We start from the raw sequence: 23,208 nt of genomic DNA on the forward strand, positions 1-23,208 counted from the left end.
CTTGAATTATTGGGCTTTTGAGGGGGTTGTTGTTTGGAATTGATTGACATCCATTATTTCATACTTTTCTGCTTGTCTTGCTAGTAGGGTTAACAACTTGACTAGCAGACTTTAACTCCCTTTCTTGGATGTTCTATGGGTCAATCACTAATTTTTCTTATCCCTTACTAGGTGGTATAGGTTCTTGTGGTTGATTTTCTTGATATTGTGGGTTTCCTTTATTATTAAAATTTATTATTATCTATGCACCAAGTAGTCACAAGTGTCCTCTTAGTGCAGTGTAGTCCGGATTGCAACTCACTTACTTTTTGAATGATCTACCAAGCAACACTCCTTTTCAAAACATCCCATGGTTAGGTAGTGCATAGAACAAGATAGGGACATTTTCTCAGTTTCTACTGTCATCATAATCTTTTATTTCTCAATTATGAATAAGGCTTACACCTACATGGCCTGATATTGACACAGGTTGACACTTTCCTCCTTGCAATTAATCTAACTTTGAGGTAAGCATGTAATATTTTATTTTCAATACCTTGGTTCTTGGTTCTAGGTTCCAAATGACACATGGTTGGATCTAAATTATTACTCTAATATTCATGTAAAGAAGGGAACCTAGTCTAGCCTAATTGTAACCAAGGAAATGAAAAGCAAATACTCTAGCCTTAGAAGGGAACCTAGCCTTGGCTAACTCTAACCAAGGAACTAAAAAGAAAATACTATAGCTTGAAGAAAATAAATGGTGGAAGCCATAGTCAAAACTATATTAACTTATGAAAAGGAAAGAGAAACAAGAAATGAATCTTGGAATACACCCCAAAGATGTGAACTCACAAAGTTGGATGATCATGCAACACTCTTAAAATAAATCATGGTGCACCTTGCGCTTCTTTACAAAAGTATTGACTTGCGCTTTTTCTTGTACACCTTTCTCCTTGATTTAGGACTTTTCTACACTTCTTGTGTTTCCATATTTTTCTTGGCGCACCTTCGTCTTTCGTTTCATTTTTGCCTTGGCCTTGTTCTTTGCTTTAGAGTTTCCTGATGTTCCACCTTGTTCATTTGGTGGTGCTGGGTGCCCAGGGGCTGCTTGAGGCTGTGGACATACCATTTTTGGGGTTTATGTTCAAAGATGAGAGAGAGAGATAGGAAAAACTCCATCTCCATGAGCCTTCAGGCTCTCAATGTCTTTTCTTCATTGTTCAACATAACACTAAACCACTACTAAAATTTCCTCTATTACAATCCATCCCTACATGGACAAGTTTTGTCTAAAATTACAATGAGTACAAGGATGAGTCATATGGAGAAGAACCCAATGAAGTAGTAGTAATGGAAAAGTACTCCACATGATTGAAAATGTTACTGAAATAAGGAATTTAATGTAATTTTAGAAGTTTGAGTGATTTGCATGCTGCCATAAATAGGGTAGCTGTATAAAATTAGCCATAACTTTGGATGGAGATATAAAAGATATAAAAATGAAGTAGATGTAATAAGGTATCCACCAATAACATAAAATTCAAACTCTCATGAAGGTAGGCCAATTCTTTTCAACACAAAAAATCATTATTGTAAGCTATCCCTCATCTGTGGTGTCATAAATCATCCATCATGATGAAGTTGCTTAGATAAAATCTCTCCAATTGGTTATTCTACACAACAAGGAAAATGGAGGGAGATGAATTATTGGCCCATCATGAATCTATCCTCATTAAGGAGTATCTATAGCTTTTGGCATGGTTAGCTTGCTTCAAGTCCTTGGGAAATATTTCTTGAAGTAATCGCGTGCCTTTATGATCCTATTATTAAAGATTTCTTGAATTTCACACACCTTTATGGTTATATTATTGAAGATTGTTGGATTTCTACTAGGATATCTCTACTTTTAAAACTTTGTGAAGATGTTTTTAATTTCAAGAGGCTCATTTTCATTGCATCACTATTTGACTATGAATTTGAAGAGTACACCCTTGGAACATCAATTGCAAGTGGAACATTACCAATGACTCCAATGTTCTCGAGTACTCAAGAAATATCATCCCAAAGAAAAATAAAATATCCTAAAGGTGTAGATGATAGAGAAACTAGATATTGTAGCATGCTTATTAGAAGATCTTTGGATGATATAGTAGAGGGTACTCAAACTATCATTGATTCTGCATCCTCTATCAAGAGAAGACTAGTCCATCCCAATGCTTCTCACCCTCAAATTCTCAAAAGCATTCTCAACTCTACAAAGAGCAGAGAAGCATTCCTTGTGCAACAAGAGAGTTGTTGTGATTGGGACTTTTTTTCCTCCATTTTCTAGTAGGAAAGAGTAGGTTGGCTCTGCAAGTGCAACAGCTCCTCGGGACCCCCAAACTGCACGTGAGAACATCAGGGCTATTGGCGATAGCATTTATTACAAGCGACAACAGGGAGAGGGTTCCCAACAACAAGCGATGACATATATAGGCTATTGAGATTGGGAAACAGCCTTGAAATATACTAAAATTTTTCAAATAATGAGGTGATATCGCATAGGAGATCTATCTGACATTGAAATCAAGAATGAGGAGACTATACAACCTCTTATAGCTCTGACAAAGCAAGACTAATGATCTTCCAAAGAACTTTGTAAATTATATTTACAAAATCTTAGTCAAGAGAGACCTAGAAGAGTTCTTTTCTTATTGGACATGCAACTAGATCAAAAGAGACTAGTTGATGCTGAAAACTATTGTCAAATACCTTGACAATGCAACCAAATTTTGAGGAACTACAATTTGAAGCTATAAACTCTATGCTAAAGTTTCCAATGACTGCCAACACCTCCTGTGGTCACAACTACTTCAATATCTCCCTATTATGTATTGAACCTCAGAAAACCTCATCTCCAAGTTCTTTTGTCACGTTTAAAGACTCTCCTATCAAGGGAGTCTGATTGATTTTTATGGGGTCACCATCAAGTAGATGTGTGTTTCCAAGAATGATATCTCCAAGTTTAACAATAATTATAACCATGTAAAGAAGATGGCTACCCTTGCTGAACACAAATAGTCCAGGTTGTCATTACACAAAGCAATCAATACAAAACATCCTAAATGTAGGGCTAAAATGTGCTACAAGTAATGGGCAAAACATGTTGTCTCTGTTGAATAGGACTAGGGAAAACAATGTATATTTCACTATGGACAGCAATCCATGTGATTTACTCCTAAGGACATTTTGCTACTCCTGCAATTCAATGTGTGGCTTAGTACAAATCTTTGCTACTCCTATTGTATCCAAGCATGTTATAAAGCTTCTATGGCTAGACAGCCTTAATTTGGAGCACATAATTGTAGATCAAGTTGGTTGACCAATTGATCAAAGTTGGATGAAAGGATGATAACCTCTATGATTACATCATATCATGGACATTGTGCTATTAACAAAACTCTTCAATATACAAGCCTTTCCTAGATCTTGATGCAAGCTTACTTTTCCTTACTTAGTCTAGAATTGCTCAAAATATGCAGCTACTCAAACCACCACACCTCTCACATGTCTGTGAGCTTTGTTGAGATCCTATGATAAAGATTGAGGGGCATTTTGGTAAAGAGCTAGAAGGAAAAATTCAAAATGAAGCTCACAAGAGTGAGAAATGAGGATTGAAGCTTGTCAAGCTTGATTCCATGGAGTAAAATACAGTTGTAATGCCACTACCTTGGTTTAAAGGGTTATGGGGGGGAAAGAGAATAGTAAATAGAATGAAGGCCTTATTATTTGATCAATAAGCTCACTATTATGTTATCTAAGCATAGGAGCTCAAACATCACCATAGTCATCGTGAGCCTTATCGATCATTTGTTGTTGGGATTCAAGCCTACAATCAGTGCAAAATAAGTTGAATTCACTACTATCCTCCAAGAATGTTCCCCATCAAAATGATTATGGCCAAGCTTCTAATAACAAGCAAAATCAAGAGAAATAAGGCTTCCATTCCATAGAAGCACTAGGAAGAAGAAATCTTGGAAGATCCACCATGGAAGCTTGAGTAAAAGCTTGCAAAAGGAAAAAAGAAATCCTATCTTGAAAAATGAGGGAGTGTTTTAGTCTTCTTCAACCTCTTGTTGTCTATTTTGCCTAATAACCTTCAAAATCAGCCCAAATTTGATGATGACCTACTAGATTGGTGGAGTCCTTTGGCCATTGTGACCAACATTTGCTTGAAATGGTCCTACATTTGATAACAATTAATTGTAGAAGTCTACCCTAGCCACACTATTCACAATAACCAAGATTTGAGCTCCAATTACTTTGTACAAACTACTATAGCCATATCTAACCTTGAAAATGACACATGGTTAGATATAAATTATTGCTCTGATACCAATGTAAAGAAGGGAATCTAGCCTAGCCTAAGTGTACTGTGTAACCAAGGAACTGAAAGGAAAATACTCTAGCCTCGGAAGGGAACTGGCCTAGCCTCTAACTCTAACCAAGGAACTGAAAAAAGAAACTCTAGCTCGAGAAAATAAATGATGAAAGCGATAGCCAAAATTGTAACCTATGAAAAGGAAAGAGGAACGAGAATGAATCTATTACCATGCCCCAAGCAGGTGAACTCACCAAAGTGAGATGATCAAAATTGACCAAAAGATCCATACAATGGCACCTTGTGCCCTATTTACAGTTTTCCCTTAAGGTCCAAAATTTCCTCCATAACATAAACTCATTCTAATGTACACAATATTATTATTTAAACTCTAACTTCAATAATATCCATGACATTAGAATGATTCTCCGTGTAGCTCCCAAACTTGATTTCAAATTTCCCCCCAAAAAATGTATTTTAGTGTATTAAATTATCTTGTCAAGGCAACACTTTTCTCCTCTCTCTCTCTCTCTCTCTCTCTCTCTCTCTCTCCACACTTTATATCCATGGTAGGTGGCTTTGTGAGCCAGGACCAATGGTGGCAGGTTTCTACGCAAGTGAGGGAGTAGGAAGGAACTCTAGGCAGTATCAAGAGCTAGGATCGTGAGATTGTAGTGGCAAAGGGAGCTAGGATAATGGCACAACAATGGCTGGAAAATAGAGCAATAGAGTTAATGAGTGCAATATCCCTCCCCGGCCGTGGCATAAAATGCCCATTTTTAAAAAATAATCAAATCAATAAATAATCAAAAAAACTTAATTATCCCCTCCCCCTTGTCATCGCCGACAGGTGGCCGGGGGGGAAGGACGACATCGACAAGGGAGGAGCTGCAGAAATCAGATGATGTGGAGGCCGAACGTGATGACATGGGAGGAGGAAGCCGACGAGGAGTAGACGAAGATGACGAGCACGAAGTGGAGGAAGAAGACAATCATAACAAGGGAGGAGAGGTAGACTGCATGGCGGCAGCCATCACACTAGCCGCCTAGGTGGAGGATAAGGGGACCCATGTCACGCCCCTCCCCTAATAATACCCCCCCTTCCCACTATAAAACCCCCCCCTCCTTAAGCGTCTAAGGGAGAGGCTACCTTATTCTTCCCCCCCCCCCTTTTGCTGCCGGAAGAAGGAGAGGCGATACCACTTCTCCCCCCCCCCAAACTTGCTGTCAAGAGAGAGAGAGGGAGAAGAAGAGAGAGGGAGGGAGAGAGAAGAAGAAGAGAAGAAGAGGGAGAGAGAGAAAGAAAGAAGAAGGGCAAAAAAAGGAGAGATAGAGAGAGAGAGATTCTTTCCCTTCCCCTCTAAAGAGGCCTCTGAAGAGGGTGGCCGCACGCATCTCTTTACCCCATGGCTACGACCCTTACCCTATCTCGCGAGATTATCCACCACTCGCACACGGCCCCACTACTCAAGCACAAGGTGCGGAAATCTTGTGCGACTCACAAAGATCGAGGATGGCCCCCAAGCGGAAAATGACGCACACGGATGGAAACCTCACGATGAGCAATGAAGCCTCACACAAGGACATCACTACCAATCTGCATGTGATACTAGTTGTAAGTAATGTATTTCCAAATTAATAGTTGCTTGCTTTGATTTGCCGCATGAGGAGCATTAGATCTGTATTATGCTATGCGAGAATAGGACATTGAAAAGGATAAACTGCATCGCAAGTATTTGAAGGATTGAATTTCCCAAATGCATGTATCCAGAGAAGTTAATTATATTTAGACTCTATGCGATGAATTCATAAACAACATTTAAGGCTTCAAGTATGTCCTCACAATAGTAGGTGTGTTTTCCTTGCTTTGAAGGTATATGTTGTAACTTGCATGCTTGAAGGACTGCATGGCAAACATCTTAGTCTAGAAAAGAATCATTATCAAACCTCTAAACCGTTGTCCAAGCTCTCGTTAATAGCTTATGTTTGATAGATTGGGAATTTTGATGTTGCGCATAGTTAACACAAACGGCGATCATAGGGGCTAAAACTGAGATATCTTGAGATCTGTCTGATAGCGACTATGTTCATCAAACCTATTCGGGGTTGGGCTAGTTGCAACAACAAATCTAGGGCAAATGAAGGGCTCAAGGATTAGGAAACCCTAAGTCATTGTACTTGTTGAGAAGAAGGATAGGTTATCAAACAATGCAAGTGAACCTATACCGTGTACATTGTTTAAACCCCTAACATATGCTTTAGCCGAAGAAAGGAGTGTTATGCAAATTTTACATAGAATTGCTCTTTGATTCAAAGGGGGAGAGCATATATGCAATGGCAAGGTTAACGTGATTATTCCTGCAATGTTGGAAAAAGATATCACCGTTTTGTTGTTTGATTAAATAACGTCCTAAATGCTTTTGCATTAAACTAATTGTTGGAATGTGATTTAGATGATTACTCTAAGTGCTTGTGTTTGATGGTAAATACATGGCAGGGGTCTATAATGACAAGTTGCTATGGGAATAAATGAATATTTTCTTGGACAATGATATTAGGGTTGAATGCCTTGTTTGTACTTGATTCTTAATTGGATTAATTAAGGAATGATATTTTACACAGGTGGATCATATGCAAGATCGCACCATGGATTACCTCGAGAGGGCACTGCTCGATTCACAGGCCGAAGGTCGAGTGGTGATGAAAAGGCCAACCATGGAAAGTTGTGTCTCACTCCTAGGTCGCTTGGGGTCAGTGGAGCTCTAGACATCCCTTGGCTAGTCTGGCACGGAGTTGTAGACTGTCGTGAGCTCAACATCTAGGGCATTGGAAAATCCTATTCTAGATAATGGATGAAAATTATGCTGCCATGTGATTTGGACAAAAGGGATACATGATTCTCATGTATGGGCAGGAGACAAAGATTAACTTGAAGATAAGTTAAGGAACTTGTTTGTCAAAAGGACTGCTTGCTCTGTTTTCGTGGTTGTGCTGTAAATTACGCGAGCGAACCCTGTTCCCTAATTAAGGAAGATTATTCTAAATGTCACACCTAAATGTGATAGGACCTAATTAGATAACTAAAGAATGCCTATTGAGGGAAGCGGGTGGACGGAACCCCTGATGGGTCTGTCCTATGAGACAGGGTAGTCCCAGAGAACTAGGAGGCTTCCCACAAGGTTTTACAGTCATTCAATCTTTAAGTATTGATAGGCTAGAACCCGATTCATGCCGTTTTAGGGAACCGGAATGGGACTATACCCTACGAGTAGAGAGGTTGAGCGGTACATCCCTCTCGTTTCCCATTCTCTTTGAGCCAAGTGCAGCATGGGTCTGCTTCGGCTTGGGTAACGTAAAGTAGGACCCAACGCTAAATTGCTGTCAGGAGATCTTGACCCCTAAGAACCCAGATTTTAGGTCGATCCTAGTGGGTTCAGACACGAACATTTTGTTGCGAGGCAGACTCAGGAAACCCTAGGCGACAAACCCCGTAACATTCCATGGGAGTACATGCGACGATGCTTAGATTCATTTCTCAATGGACCGCTAAAATGTGCTTGGACAACGGGTATGTTACAATGAGTGAAAATGGCATGAGTAGACAGTAATGTCTCTCTAATGGCCAAAGAGGGGAGGGGAGATTGGACACAAATAGGAGGGAGAGTGGGAGTGGATTGCCTCTCCAGTGGCCAAAGGAGGGGGGATCAAACACAAATAGAGGGAGGGAGGGAGACAGAAAGACAAAGGTTAGTGGTAGAGGAAAGCTCTAATCGATAAGCCAAGTCACCAACTCTCTTCAATATCCGATAGGGGCCATAGAAATGATGGGCCATATTGTTACTACCACCTTTCTTGAGAGTGGAGTGGCAGGACTTAGACACTTTCAATAGGACCAACTCTCCCTCTTGGAATTCTAAATTCCTTCTTCTCTCATTATCATAAAGCTTCATATGATCTTTTGCTCTTTGAAGATTCACTTTGCATTGCTAAAGCAGGGCTTTCATTTGCTCTAACTCCTCTTTAATCTGGGGGTTGATCTTGTCATTGAGCATGACTGTAGGGAGAGGAACCTTATACCCATAAAGCAGCTCAAAAGGAGAAACCCCACTATTAAAGTGGATAGAGTTGTTGTATGCAAATTCATCCAAGTGGAGCCACATATCCCAAGTGTAGTGTGCATCATGGCAAAAGTGCCTTAGGTAGGTCTCAAGCCATTTATATACCCTCTTGGTTTGCTGACCATTAGTCTATGGATGATATGCAGTGGATGGAGCAAGCTTCGTACTCGTAGATGCAAAAATCTACCAAAATTTGCTCATAAACTTAGCATCTCTATCATGCACTATGATCTATGGTAACCCATGCAATTTAAACGCATGCTCCATAAACTGAGTGGCCACCTTAGATGCAGTATACTGAGTTTTAGTGGGAATAAAGTGGGCAACCTTAGTGAGTATATCAACTACCATATATTTATTGTCCCCTCCTTCCTTGGTGACGAGTAGTCTAGTAATGAAATCCATAGTGATGTGTATCCATTTCCCTTCAACAATAGGCAAGGGCTACAAGAGACCAATTGGTCTAAGTGTGATGTTCTTATCCTATTGGCATGCGACACAACTAGACTGATGGTCGCTCTTCACTCTAAACCAACTACCATAGAGATAATGGTGCCACTTCTTAATAACATAAAGGATGGCTAACATCTCGTAGTCATAAACATTCATCAACATCTCCTTTTTATCAAAGCTTATGGCTCTTAAAAGCAGTCACACCATACTCTTGTAGGAAGACAGCACTGATATCTAACAATAGCATCCTGAAAAAATGATTCCTTCTTTAATCAATCTGTCAAAGATATTGCAATGGTGGCATAATTCTTGATGAAACATCTATAAAATAAAAAGAGACCAAGGAAACCACATAATGAAGTGGTGTTGGATGGTGTGGGCCAATCCTTAACACATTGCACCTTTTTGGGGTAAGCCTATATGAAGTTTTTACTAACAATGTGTCCCAAAAGTACTTGACTAAGGTCTCCATGAAAATGCACTTACTTTCCTTAGCAAATAGCCTATGCTCTCTCAAGACATCAAATGCCCATCTGACATGTGTCTAAGTGCTCCTCTCATGATTTTCTATAAATAAGAATGTCATCAAAGAATACAAGCACAAACTTGAAAAGAAAGGAGTGTAAGATTTTTTTCATGAGGCTCTAAGATGTGGCAAGGGCATTTGTCAAATCCAAAAGGCATTACTAGGAAGTGATAAAGCCCATGATCAATCCTAGAAGGTTTTTTGACCTCATGACCCTCTCGCATATGGATCTCATGATAGCCCGAGCACAAATCAATATTAATGAAATATTGTGCCCCTTTCAACTCATCCAATCACAAGCCATCAATCCTTGGGATAGGATACCGATTCTTGATTGTTATCTTATTCAAGTCCCTATAGTCAATGCACATACAAAAAAATCCATCTTTCTTCTTGAGTGGTAGGACTGGAGATGCATAAGGTGAGGGACTCAACTTAATAAACCCCATCTCAAGTAACTATGTGTCTTGCTTCAACTTCTTCATGCTCACACTTGGAGAGGTTATAAGGTGGCTTGTTCACTGGCTTAGAATGGGGTTCTAGATCAATTAGGTGGTCCACATGCCTCTTAGGAAAAAGGGCCATGGGAATCTAAAATAAATTAGCATACTCCTCTAGTAGGGCTTTCAATGATCAATTCTTAGACACTTGTAAGGACTGATATGAATTTTCCTTATTCAAGTGCAAGACAAAGATCTATGAGTATTTCATAAACTCCCTTTGAGTTGATTTGTTATGATTAGCTAAAAATCAACATTATCATGAAGTCCCTCGTGAGGCGAATGAGCTATCCATGCATAGCAAACTCCATACAAAGCTAAGAGAAGTCCATAGGAATTTTACCCAAGTTTTTTAGCCAATAACAACCCAAGACACTATGAACGGGGTCCATATCTAATAATCCTAATGCTCTAATACCAATTGTAAAGAAGAGATGCTAAGAGGAGAGAGAGAGAGAGAGAATGAGTAAAAGAGAGATAAATAGAGGAAGAAGAAGAGAGAGAAAGACGAGAGGAGAGAGAGGGGGAGGAAGCCATGGAAGCTGAAAAAGAAGGTGAAGAGTCAGTTCTTGATTATACATAGATGCCCTAAATTGTGTCTTTTACACCTTTTATATCCCCGTCAGTATGACTAGGTATCTAACCTCCAATACCCGTACATCTCGCTCATTACAATTGCTAGAGCAGGAGATAGTGCCTCTTGTGGGGCAACTAGAGGCTATCTAGCATAATTTGGGCCATTGTTAAACTATTGGTAGGCAAAGTTAAGGTTAGGGAGCCTACATAGGGCTCTAAAATATATTGCTTTATGGCCAAATCATACATGGTTAGTGAATGATTAAGGTGGTTGAGGACATTCTAAAGGAAGATGGTCCCCATCATAGTGAACACATTGCACGTTTTGATAGTATGATCTAAAAATTTTGAGTGATTCTGCCATCTTAAGAAATTCTTCTTACTTGTTCTTAAGACCCACAATTAGGTCCTAGGTTTCCTTGATTTCTATGTGACTTTGTCCTACATGTATATCCTAATAGGATCCATGTGACCTTTTATCTCTAGTATAATTATAGTGGAGATCATCCACATGGATAGCCTTGTCCAAAACATTATTGATGTTGGAGTGATCAAGTTCAGAACTCCCAGTCGAGGTTTTATAGATCTTTTTATCACAAATATCCTTAATGAAGGCTTTTCTAAGACTATCTTAAGGTCCCTAGTGGTGGGTCTCTATATGGTAGGGATTCATTTGTAAAGACTCCAAACCTTAGAGACGTAATCCCTCATGCTTTCATCCTTTAACTGCTTGATGTTCATGATCTAAACAATTAGGTTATCCCCATAGATGACTTCAGTTGAGCATTTAATGAGCAAGTTCTTATAAGAAATAGGCCTTCTCAGTGTGGCATCAAGATCGATAAACTAGGTTCACCTCTTTTCTTCTAAGGAGAATCTGAAAGCCTATACTTGCTTGGCATCACCAAGAAGGTTATTTTTGCAATGTAGGAAATTTCTAGGGTACTTTTACTAGTATTAGATCAAAGCATAGGATAGGGGAAAGTATAAAAGTTTGGAGTTGTAATATGTATTTTCTTCTATGTATAAAAAGGTTGAAAATGTAACATATGTACACCTTTTTACCATTGATCAATCATCAAGAACATAGCTTGGCACTAGCATTAGTTGCTTCCCTTTTACTTTCTTGTAGCAGCCATGGATTCCTTGTGTTATGGATTAATGGAACTACTTTTCCATGTGCTATGGCATGGCCATGCTTGAGCATTTCTAGTTCAATTTCTTGCTTTATAGAAGGAGTCTACTAGGTTAAATTTAGTTAGAGCAAGTCGCTTTTACAATTGGGTTCACAGACTTTGTCAATTTGTTCGATAAAAGTATAAAGGTTGTCATTGCACAATCCTTCTCTAGCTATTTTGCAACTAATGGAACTTTTGCTTGGTCTCTAGTGCCTGGAGTATTTCCCATTCTGTTTAGGATAGTTTGTGTGATGTGGGTCCCTACTTGCATCATGTTAGAGGGATCAAACAAGTGCCATTGAATAAGATTTGAGAGAGAATCTTGTGATGATCCTATTGCTCCTACATTCAGTAACATTCTATAGATACTTTTCATTTTTGCTTGCATGGTCACAAGTTGATGTCTACTGTCATTGTTAAGATCCAACAATTAGTTGAGAGTGTTTATCCCCTGGCCTTGCAACTCTCAAAATTTCATTTCCATGGCCTCAAGAACCATAGTGGAGCCATCAAAATTTACATCTTGTTGGAAGGTCGATTGAGGTCTAGAAGTCATCAAAGGCATCACGTGAGCCCTTAGTTCTCTCCTTCATGCTTCATGTTTTCCTCATGGTTTTTCTTATCTCTAAGTGGACTAATTGGATAACTTCGTCAATTAGGTCATGGATAGGGGTGTTTTCAATGTCTATAGATCTACTAGGACTAGAGTTTCTACTAGATGTGGATGTTGAAATGTCACATCCACTCCATAAGTGCATGCACCTACATCGTGAACTTAAGTCCTAGATATTTATCAACTCATTGTTTTTGTTCTTGTCTTTGGTCCCTAATTTTTCTTAAGTTTCTTGTCCTTATCTTTTATTTTTCTTAAGATCATTGAATATTGAGCAAGCAAAGCTTCACTTATAATTCAGCTTGTGCTCATGCATTATGCGCAAACATGCTTTCTCTTTTCATTAAATAGTGTGTGAAAGACACTTAATTGCAACACTTTAACTTTTTTAATGAATATGTTGAGTTGGACTAAGCATGGTTTCTTTTGGTTTTTTGGATAGGTATTTTTTTCCCTATTGAATTTTCTTTTTTCCTTGTGATTCTTCTTTCCTTGTTATTTCAATTACCTTTCTATTCACTTTGCATACGTGCAAGTGCAAGTACACTCTAAAGAAGGTGGAATGTAGTGACTGCGTGGGGGTGTATTAGTGCGCATGTGTGGAAGGTGTACTAATGTGAATATTTAGTAGTGGTTAGAGTGCCTTGATGCTCAAGGTTAGTGCACAATGCCCATGCACCATGCACAAGTGTGATTATGCTCAAATTCAGAAGAGTTTAGGTGAAATGTAATGTGTAGTTCTAGGCACAATGGACTATGAAGGACTAGTATAGGTGCAAGTGCAAATGGCAATGCACTCAAGAGCATACAAGTGCATGTGAGTGCATATAAGTGCTCAAGAGGGCAAATATCCCTAAGTGTGAATGCGCTTAGCTGCAAGTGTGAATACGCTTAATTGCAAGTGTGGTATTCAAGTGCATTTAAATTTAAGTGAAAGTGTGACTAGGTTCAAGTGCAAATATGCCTAAGTTCACTCAAATGCTTCGATGTGCACACAAGCGTAGTCAAGCATACACGAGTACTCGCAAATGCATGCAACTACACTATGATTGGTTTAGTATAGGCTTATGTGTACTAGATTAAGGTATCTAGACTTGTTGGAACAAGTTTATCACAAGTGCACATATGTGCACAAGCATGTGCCAATGTCAATGTGTGTTAGTGTTAGTGTTAGTGCACCTAAGTGCACTCAAGTGCACACAAGCGAGCTAGATAAGGCTAGATGCAAGGTTTATAACAGTGAACCTAGAGTGGGTGAGGGTGTGGACACAAGTGCACTCAAGGGGGTACTCAAGCACACATGCATGTGCCACAACCAATGTTAGTGTTAGTACACATCTGTGTACTTAGTGCACATATGTGTACAATTGCATACTAGTGCACTCAAGTGCATTGCAAGGTATCACCTTTCTCTCTCCTCCTTCCCTCTAAACCTCCCTTGCAAACCGGGTGGGCATTGGGTTGGTATTGAGAGGAAGGAGCCTCTTGTGAGGGCATGCAGATATGGCATGGTGTTTTGCACTTGTCTATGCACTTGTGATTTTAAATAACTTTATTGTAACAGTGAGTGCACAAGGTGTGTATGTCTAATGCAAGTGATTATGCAAGGTTATGTGAAGGAGCATGATAGTGCACAAATCTATGTGCACCAAGTTGACACTTAATGCACAATAGTGCACCAAGATCAAGAGCTAGTGCATGTGGGTAATGGATTATGTGCAAGTGCAAGTGCACTAGTGCAATGCATTAGTCCTAGTGCACTATGTTGTGCAGGGGTGCTATGGATCATGTCAAGGGATGGGTTCAGTGCAAATGCAAGGTTTCACAATGGCTTCTACATAAACTAACTAATCACTTCCATTGAATAACTGAGATTAAGACAAGTAATGGTAAGATAGATCAAGCTATTGCCTGTACATTGTAAAATTCTCTAACTCATTACCAACATCAACTCCAAGCTTTACATTTTGATCTAGCAATGTTTCCATGGGCTTACAATCCATCATTCCATACTTAATCAACATATCATTTGCACATTGTTTCTATAGCAATCACATTCCTTGAGGTGTAGTCACTACTTCAATGCCAATAAAATATTTCAGATCTCCCAAGTCTTTCACTTTAAATTCCACCTATGACATGGATTTAATTTCAACAATACCATAGTCATCATCTCTAGTAATGATCAAGTCATCTATATAAATAACCAAGATCTCACACCATGTCTCTGTCTGCTTAATGAAAAAACTATGATCTACATTTCCCATTTGAAATATGAGTTTTTGTAATACAAGTTGATCAGAGCATTCCATGCTATTGTTTAACCTATAAAATACATTTTTGAGCCTACACACATGATTTGGATCATCATGGTGTACCCTCATGTTGTTCCATATACACTTTCTCAATCAAATCTCCATTCGGAAGTGCATTTTTTACATCCACCTACCAAAGTTTCTATTCCTTAGATGTTGCCAAAGCAATGACAGTTCTCATGGTTGCCAATTTTGCAAGTAGGTTGAAAGTCTCCTCATAATCAAGACCATACTACTATGCATACCCTTTAGCAACCATGCGTGCTTTAGATCTCTCTAACCAAATCCTAGGTATCATTTTTAGCCAATGTGGCATATTCTTCATCCATAGCTATGCTCCAATTCTCATCACCAATTGCTTCATTAGACTTCATAGGCTCTTTGTGACCCATCACTTTAGTCATGTAAGCAAAGCGTCTAGCTAAATAACCAATATAAGTTAGCCTATCATCAAGCTTTTTGACTCTCTTTGACCTTCTGGACTATGGTGCACTATGCAATTCCCTTCTTAACTCTAGTGCACTATGCGATTTCCTCTCATGACATAGTGCATACTTGCTTTGTCTAACTCCAAGTGCACTAACAGATGGTATACCAAGTTCAATATCAAGACTATCACTACCATGTGACTCATAACCAAAAGTAAGTGGCCTAGTAATATCTCTAAACATCTTCCCTTTGCCTTTATCTAATCTCCCCCGCATTGACATACTTGTGTAAATGGACATAGAACCATGACTGCACAAACAACCTGTTCATGGACTAACAATACAAAATGTGTGAGGCCCACTAACAATGGTACTATCCATAGTATGAATTTCAGCATATCATCTACTGTTCCATCAAAAGCAACCACATTTGGACCAACATACCATATGAAGCCAGCTCACCAAACACTACAACCCTACTAATCAATGTCTCACAAGTAATTAGGTTGTAGCATTTGTAGGATTTTCTATCCTATGCATAGCCAATAAAGACACACTTAGCAACCTTTAGATCTAACTTCTTCCTCTTTCCATCTAGGACATGTGCAAAAATGAATATCAACTGTAGGAGTTATATTTAAGACATATACTACAATTACAACTACTTCATCCCAATAATAATTTAGTAAATTCTTCTCATTTAGCATGGCTCTTGCAACTTCTATAAGCACCTTATTTTTTCTCTCTCCACACCATTCTATTGTGATATATAACTACATGTAAGCTATTTTAGCAATAAAGAAGACATAATATCTTGCACTACTGAAGGATGCATTATGTGCCAAACCCAATATATTTGAATCCACCAACTACATTGGTCTAATACTATTTTTGTCATGTCAGACAAACAAAAGTCTTTCATGCTTTCCAAACTAGCAAGTGAAGCATACATGGCCTAACCTCTAATACTTAAGTTTTGGTAGACCAAGTACAATCTGCATGGTTTTGAGTTGTTGTATGTTTACATGTCCAATGCACTTATGCCAAATTTCCACATCTCTAACTACTCAAATGTCATGAGCAAACATGGTTCTCTTTAACTTAAGAATAGTAGCGTCCAAGATAAAAATCATGCCATCTCTTCTACCTCCTTTAGCAATCAACTTATCGCCATTTCCATACTCTTCAATAAAACAACCATCTCTATTAAATTTAACTTGTAGATTATTCTACTCTACCCTTTGTCTAATAGAAAATAAATTTTAGTGATAGATAATACGTGCAATATATCATGCAAACTCTTTTTCTTTCCATCATGCTTGACTAGTAATATAACACATGTATACTCACCAATACATACATAGCCATAAGAGCCTACAGTCATCTCATCAAACCATTCTCTATGCGAGGTCATATGATTTGAGACACCTTAGTCAATGTACCACCTTTTTATTAGCCTTGCCTTACTCAAGCATACCCTTCTATGCATATATCATAGCAAATAGCCTATCTGGTTGATCATTAGTAGCACTGCTAGAGGATGCATAGTTACCATGATGTTTTCCTTTTTACTTTCATGTCAGCTTGCTTTTTATGACAATCTTTTGCTATATGCCCATACCTACCATAGTAATGATAGTCTTTGTCTCTATTCGACTTATCATGAGACTGTCAAGAACCACCTCTACCTCTAGGTGATCTCCCCTTGTCCCGAAAGGATCCTAACCCTCTTTGACCTTTTGCATTTTGATTTTGCCAAGCATTTTGTTTCTACCATCCATAAGCATTTTGAGTGTCACCATGACCTTGAGAGGCTCCATGTGCCCTGCCACCTCTAGCTCTTTGACTAGAGTAAAAGATTGTATCTCTACTTTGAGAGGTACTCAAACATGTATTCAAACCAAGTTTGACTTCTTCTTCATGAAACAGCAATGCAATTAACTTATCCCAATCAGTGGGGTCTGATTGTACAGAAATTAATGTATCAAAGGCTCAGTATTCCTTACCTTATCCATTCAAAGTAACTGCAACCATGTCTTCATTCTTAACCTTCAACCCAATAGAAGCAAGCTAATCTGCAATGGTTTTCATTTCCATGGTATAAGCTTGCATGCTTTTGTCATTTCTTTACATGTTATTGAATTGTGACTTCAATTGAATTTTCCATGCATTAGTGGCATTACCATAGTTTTTCATAAGAATCTTCCATGCATCATTTGGAGTCTAACAGTTAGTGATTTGCATGGCCATAGCATCTAATATGTATAAGGAGTACCAACACAAAACTTTACTAGCTCTTTCCATCCATTGCTTATGAACTCTCTATTGCTTAGGAGTAGGATTTCTATTAGGCAATCTTGGTTCAACTTCATCTCTAGTACATAGATCCCAATAACCTCTTCCAATTAGGAAGTTCTGCATTCTGAGCTTCCATAGAGTAAAGTTCTTATTATCAAGCTTCTCCCCACAATCTAAGTGATATTTTTGGTTCTTGTTGCATTATTTATAATGCTACCAGTTCAAGAGAATGCAATGTCATTTCAGCGAGGCAACAACAATGCCTTCAAACAATCTCCACAGCCCTATTATAGTTTACTTGTTGTAGCTGCAAACATCATCAACTACTCAAGGCATAAACCAAGTGTATTTACCACAATCAATGATAGTGTACCCAAGCTCCAAGTTAGCAAATTCAATTCAAATCTATAGCTTAAAACTTCCATAAACATATTCAAACATGTACATGACACCCAAAGATTCAATACATCCATTGGAAGTACTCAATTAGTATCAAACCACTTTATGGATGACCTGTCCAAATGAGTGCTAGCTGTAAACTATAGTATACTAGCAAAATAGCAATTCGAGTGAGCTCAATACAAGCCTAAATCAGCTCAAAAACATCTCAAGACAAGACCACAACATCCCAATATTAAAACATATCCATACAAGCACCTATAGATACACTAAACTCATCAAACATAAAGGAGATCCTTGCCAAGAATAGTAACTAGCCTACTATAACCAACAATAAACCAACTCTAAATTGAGCAAGCAATGTTCAAGGCGTCAAACATTGCAATATGGAAGCATTTAGAGCATGTAAAATCAGTTCAAAAACATCTCAGGACAAGACCACAACATCCCAATATTAAAACATATCCATACAAGCACCAATAGATGCATTAAACTCATCAAACATAAACGAGATCCTTGCCAAGAATAGTAACTAGCCTATTATAACCAACAATAAACTAGCTCTAAATTGAGCAAACAATGTTCAAGGCATCAAAGATCGCAATATGGAAGCATCTGGAGTATGTAAAGAAAAAATATGCAATCATCGTTAGTATAAATTAATATCTTTAGCCCTCAACCAATGAGGTACATCAATGTTTACCATCCATAAGCATTCTTAAGCATTGGCCAAACATTTTACTAACATCCCATACCAAAATGAGAGTGTTGTCTTGTTGCCAAGTGGCACCTACACGAGGGGATGAGTGCCTTCACTAGTTCTCCCTTGCGTGTATGTTGATGGGATGAGTGCCTTGAATGGTTCTCCGTAGCACGGAGCACGTTCCTAGGAGCGAACTACTTTTTATCTTGCGTGAAAGGTTGATGGGGATACCTATCCTTTCCAAGCATGAGACTTGCAAGTGTGAACACGGGTGAAGCCGTACGTGGGTGATGCCAAAATATTCATATCTCAAGTGCTAACGTCTACGTGATTTGATTATTTAATGGAATTCCAATGATTAGTTGATTTATTATGACTAGCTGCATTTATTTAGTTAATTATTTTTCTAACATCATTTTCTAAATTTTTGAGACAATTGATGTGTAAAGTAAGATGAATTGGATATACGCAGCATCAAGTGCAATTTATTCCAAAGGCTTCTTCATTAAAATATTTAAATAAACGCACCACAATTTATTCTAAGGCATGTGTACATCCTCTTTATAAATATTTATTAATACTTGAGATTTTTGGAAGATATACTGAAAATATTTTAGAAATATTTTATGGCTCTCAGCAGTTGTGAGTTGTGCAACTGATTGTAATCATCGATCCAGTTAACTCAAACTCTTTTGCGAAAAAAGTGATTGTAAAAGGCATATCTTTGGGCAAAGCAAGATTCACTTTAACATTATAAGTACAGCATGGAGGAGATGCCCACTCCATGTACGGGGCAAATTTTGCATCCAATAGTACGTTGGTCAAATTTAATTTACTCTTCTTTAAGTCTATTTTTAGTTTTATGGATCATACTTTTAATTTTTGTAAGAAAAGAGAGTAAGGGAGAGCTTCTTTGGTTCATTACATGCAAGTCTTGCATCCAATCTATGCAATAGTGGTATCAAAACTCAGCTTATATCTAGGCATCCAATCGCCTATCATCTTGTGCAAAGATGAGCTCTTTAGAGCAATCGGGATCTATGGTCCATCTCAAACTAACTACATTGCTAGATTCCTAGGGCTTCAAAACCCCAAACCCCTCTATCTCTGCTCGAAAATTTGGTAGTTCAAGCTAAGATTGAAAAATTCAACCCCCTCTTCCATGGTGCCATTATTTTGTGAATTTTATGCCCAAAAAATGTCCTAAAAAGTCAAGTTTTTCTTAAACTAAGGCTTAAACCCTTGATTACTCCCTTTCTTCTTAGGCAACTTCAGCTTATTTTACTCTAAGTCACTTGTAGTCTATCCAAATTAGTTCAAATCATCTTTAACTTCCAACTTCTAAGAGGGTATTCATGTGCGGTCACTCCATGGCTTCGAAACTATATCAAAATATCATCCAAAATTTTGATATTTCTTGCCTATTCCATCTTATTATTTTGCCAAGAATTTGCTCTTTATTTTGATGCTCACATACGAAAGTTTTATTACTATAGGTGAAGCATCTCTTCAAGGTATATTTATTATTTGAATATCTTCATCAAGCTATCTGCAATCATCATGTATCATGAAGGATCGTCGAGCACATTGCAAATTTTGATTCCTGAACCAAGCAACGCATGGATTTATTGGCCATGCAACTAGAAGAAGAGCGTCAATAGCGAGTCCAATTGGAGCAAGAGCTACGATCTCTCAAGCGTACATCTCCTCAAATTTCCTCTGACAATGACATTATGGTCTATACCATCAATGCCACCCTCGAAGCACAATCCATTCGCAAAGAGGTGAAGATAAGCAAGTGTACCTTTAAATTTAATACTTACGATGGTATTAAAGATGTCGTAAGGTTCTCTCTTGGCTAAGTCAATTCGACTCATATTTTGATAATGAAAGTTATGTTGAAAATGACAAACTCAAGTATGCTTCACATTATTTTATTGACAAAGCTTCTTTATGGTGGGATGTCATGCAAGAGCATTGATCGTCCTCTTACATGGGAAGCATTCCATAACAAGGTTCTCACCAATTTTCCTCCTACCCAATTCAAGCTTTGTGTGCAACAACAATGGGATGTCTTTATGTAGTGAGAGCGAGAGACTGTTCCTCAATACACCAAAGGACTTTGAAATGCTTTGTTGCAACTTCAAATTGTCGCACATGTAGCTAAATCGACTTTTAAAAGGAAGTATATGTCCAACCTTCTTCCGTTTTTCCAAGATGAAGTCAACATGTTTAAACCTAATACATTGGACAAGGCTATCTCCTTGGCACATTCCCCTTCATTACAATTGGTATTAGTGCCATGTGCTTTGATTATTTTCTCTCTACTTCTTTCAAATCTAATTTTCCCTTTTAGAATAGTGAAAACCCACCCCTAGTTAGCTCAAGTACACATGTGTACTATAGGCAAGGATAGCAGCTTTCTTGAAAACCACACAAGCTATGGCAAGAGGCTTGGACAAATCTAGTGGCAAAGGGGTAAAGATGGAAGCTTTTTTTCAACTCTCAATTAAATTTTAAGAGGTAACTTGCCAAGAAGAACTTTTAGGACTTAATGAAGGTTTTATCTTTGACTACTTTTGAAAAAGTGAGTTTTTTTCTTCTTCCCCCCTAAGCTTTTTTAAGAGTTACCATGGATGTCCTAGCCAAGAACCTTCAAGATATCCCTTCCTCCTCATCTAGGAGCTCAATTGCATCAATTAGTGGCTCCTTAAGGTCGCTAGTAGGCGATTGAGTGGTGTCTTGGTTGGTCTCTACCTTCTGTTGCCCTCTAGGCGACCCTTGCAAATAATAGTGCAGTTTTCACTAGCTATTTTGCCCTGCCCAACTCCCTTCAACCACTCACTAAAGCTTCTCTAGGTCTTGGCACATCAAATGGGCACACATTAAGCATTCTTGCTCTTGAAAGAAACCCTAAAGGGGTGACAATAGGTGAACCGTTTTGGGCAGCCATGGATTCTTTAATCAAGCTCACTCCAACCAAATAGCTTTAGCTCTTCGACCCCAAGACCACTCTCCTATGAGTTCTCTTGATCATTGAAGAATTGGAGGCTAATTTGGAAGAATTGGCACAAGGATAGAGAGGATCTCTTCATTAAGTGAACTTGATAAACTTTGGGGTTGTTGAGTCATGGGATGTGTTGGGTATATTAACCCTTCTACCCACACGTTGGGTTGATTACTCCTACTATACCCCCTCTTGCTACTGCAACTTCCGTTTTCTCCATCTCTCTAGATGCATGGACAAGCTATAGGAGCCCCAACACGCTACGCATTCAATGAGAAATTAATAGAAAGTATATATTCATCTTGATGGACAGTGATAGCACACACAATTTTGTCAATCATCTTGATGGACAGTGGTAGCACACACAATTTTGTCAATAAATCAACCGATAGGCTATAATGTTTCTCCACAAAAGTACAACGCCCATATAGTAAGAGAATATAACCCAAAAGGTAGACAATCTCAACCACTATTGTTTATATGCAATGCTTGTTCCCATTCAGAGGTGATTCAATGTGAAAGTGTTGAAGTGGAAATTTGTATGTGTGTATGTGTAGGCGCGCCTACATGGGTGTAAAATATGTTGGAATGCACCAAATATGTTTCAATGAGATTGGTCAAATTTATTTTTATGTCTGATCAAATAGAGTATAATATTTATTGTTTAAAAAAGGAAAAATTTTGTATACTTTTTTTTCAAAAAAACTCATTTTATAGAGACTATACATTCTTGAAATATCATTTATTTTCTTGGACTAATAGGCATGTTTATCAAGCACTAATATGCAAGAGAATAAGGAAGAGATTAATGACAACCCGTCCAATAGAAAATAACCTAATGAACGTGAATCAAACAATGTAAATAAGTATGTTAAATTACTCTAGTAATAATGGAATATGTATTTTAGAAGCAACATCGTGTTACATTCTTCATATTACAACCTGAGCATCAAGCCAATAGTTCATGCACATATCTAGAACTTACCAGATTACACTTGAATGAGAGGGAAGGAAACCACTTGTTGCATGCAAAATCAAAGAGGAAGACAATTAGTAAAGACTAAAATATCTACTTGTGTTGCAGCTATTGTTAACAATGCTTGATTGTTATTATGGTCACCCTCACAAGCTAATGTTACCCTACTTATATCTATAAATATATGAGAGAAGTGTTATTGTGGCAGAACAACTTATGCAATGAATAGAGAAAACCATGAGCATTACATGATCATTAGAGGAATCAATGTACCTTCTATTTCTAAAGGCTACAAGACTAAATAAGTGCCACAAAAATGAGTCACGCTATATTGTAAAGGTTGCCTTTAGAACAGTTTGTGTCTCTCACATATCAACCACCGTGCTAGGCTATAAGCAAGCATCATAGCATTAGAATGATTATGTGTTCTTAAACATTTATTTCAAGTTAGAAATGAAAATAAAAGGGCATCCAAACAATGGCCATCTTGCAGAAGTGGTGCAGTCTTTCAAATTGGTGTGAGTACTATGATACTACATTAAAGAAGTCATAGGTACAGCACCATAGCCACAAAAGTAGTGGCTTAAGAAATAGCATGTACAGACTACTAAAAATGAAACAATCTAATGGACAAGGCAAAAAGAAAGGAAGGTTTGTAGAGGCAAGAATATGATGATGACTTATGCAAGATGCAAAAGTAAGATGGGCATTTTACATCATGACAAGCATAGAAGGCTTGTGTAAAGAGTAGATTTAGACAAGATAATATGAGAAGC

This window comes from Lygodium microphyllum, chromosome 25, assembly GCF_053477565.2.
Source record: "Lygodium microphyllum isolate KBCC chromosome 25, Lygodium_microphyllum_v1.1.10, whole genome shotgun sequence".
Classification (NCBI taxonomy): Eukaryota; Viridiplantae; Streptophyta; class Polypodiopsida; order Schizaeales; family Lygodiaceae; genus Lygodium; species Lygodium microphyllum.